Here is a 1,827-nt window from a genome sequence, read left to right on the forward strand (position 1 = left end):
TCCAACTTCCCAAGTATGGTGGTCTGGTGTGCCTTTATTGCAGAGATTTTCTTTACTTTTCCAGTGGGCTTCAGTTTTCATCAAGTAGCCATCTTGCTGGTCACAGTTGGGCATGGTGAGCCAGTTGGAGTGGGGCGCCAGATAGCCAGGAACCTCTCAGCCCATGAGCCTAAGCTGCTTCTGCATTTATTGATTTAAGTATTTTGAACCATCCTTGCATTCCTGGGATAAAACTAACTTAGTCATGGGCTGTGATCTTTTTAATATGTTGTTGAATTCTGTTTTCAAGAGTCTTATTGGGGTTGTTTTGTCCAGAGCTGCCATGAGCCAGCAGAACCACGTGTCCTACATGTGGCCTACTGAACCCGTGTTCCTGTCCCATGTCAAGGAGCAGGCTGGCTACTAGGAAGGGCCCACTGTGGAGACCAAGAGAATCCAGCCTCAGCTCCCATATGCAGAGGATGATCATAGTGACAAAGAAGATGAAGAGCCCCAAGTAATGGTTTTAAAAATGAAAGACCTGACAGCTAAAGAAGTCGTGAAAATTAAAGCAGAAATAAAGACTGCCAAAGCAGATGAAGAACCAGTCCCAGCTGATGGAAGAATCATGTATCAAAAAGTAGTCAAACAGCACTTAGATGAAAAATACTCAGGTTCAACAGCAGGCTCAAAAAAGAAGACAAATGAAGATGAAGTAAATAAGCAGAATTCACTTAAAATAACTCACAAAAGCAAATAAAAAACATATACCAGCCTCCTTTCTTTTGGAAATGATGATGAAATTGAGTAAACATGAATGTTTTAGCTTAGTCTCCTTTGAAAGTATATGGAGTATTTTAAAAAATAATATTTTCCTGTGTTTTTAAAAATAACAGTTTTCTAGTTCAATAAATTCATTAAAGAAAATTTAGAAAATGTAGCAAAGAATAAAATGAAAACTGTCTAGCCATCATTACTACTCTGACTAGAAATACCAATTACAGTATGTAGATGTTAACTATAATTAATGCTTAGTTTTTGTTTTATGGTACTTGGCGCTGAACCTAGGGCCTTTGGGCTGGGCTACATTCCCAGCTCTTTTAATTTTTTAAAATTTTGATAAAGGGTCTCGCTACATCACTAAGTTGCCCAAGGTGGGCTCAAGCTTGTGATGCTTCTGCCTCAGCCTCCCAGAGTCCTAGGATTAGAGGCAGACATCACCACAACTGGCTGCAATTAGCATTTTTTTCCTATGTGTGAGTGTATATATGTAAATTATATTTTTTAAACTAAACCAAGTTTGTATTAGGTATGTTCTCTTTCTTGCTTCTCACTTGGTATTATATTGTAAGCATTTTCCAGATCAGTAAATTTCAAAAATCTGACATTAATTACTACAGAGAATTTTATAATAAAACAGATGCCCTACTAATTAAAAAAATCTTATTGGAAATTTTTTCATCTATGTTCATCAAGGATATTGGTTTAGTTTCCTTTATGTTGAATCCTTACCTAATTTAGGGAACAGGTTGGTACAGGCTTTGTGAAATGAATTTGGAAGCATTTCTTCCTTTTCCATCTAGTGGAAGAGTTGGAGGAACATGACTGTTAGTTCTTTGTTAAATGTCTGGCAAAATTCAACAGTAAATCTATCCAGTCCTTGGCTTTTCTTTATTGGGAGAGTTTTTATTACTGTTTAGACTTCATTGCTTTTTGTTGACCTGTTTAAATTTTTAAATATTTCATTGATTGAATTCTGGTAAGTGTTATGAATCTAGAAATCTATCCAATTCTTCTAGATTCTCCAATACATTTGAGTAAATATTTTCAAAGCAGTTTCTACTAATC

The 1,827-nt window shown here is 36.1% G+C and overlaps 1 pseudogene; it reads left to right on the forward strand.

Annotated features, from left to right (window-relative positions):
* The first annotated feature begins 322 nt into the window (after nt 1-322).
* LOC101718460 (uncharacterized protein KIAA1143 homolog pseudogene) lies at nt 323-790 on the forward strand (annotated as a pseudogene).
* Nucleotides 791-1,827: the final 1,037 nt, after the last annotated feature.

This window comes from Heterocephalus glaber, unplaced genomic scaffold (genome assembly GCF_053883595.1).
Source record: "Heterocephalus glaber isolate CG9 unplaced genomic scaffold, H.glaber_assembly_v1.0 deba00001461, whole genome shotgun sequence".
NCBI classification, from domain to species: Eukaryota; Metazoa; Chordata; class Mammalia; order Rodentia; family Bathyergidae; genus Heterocephalus; species Heterocephalus glaber.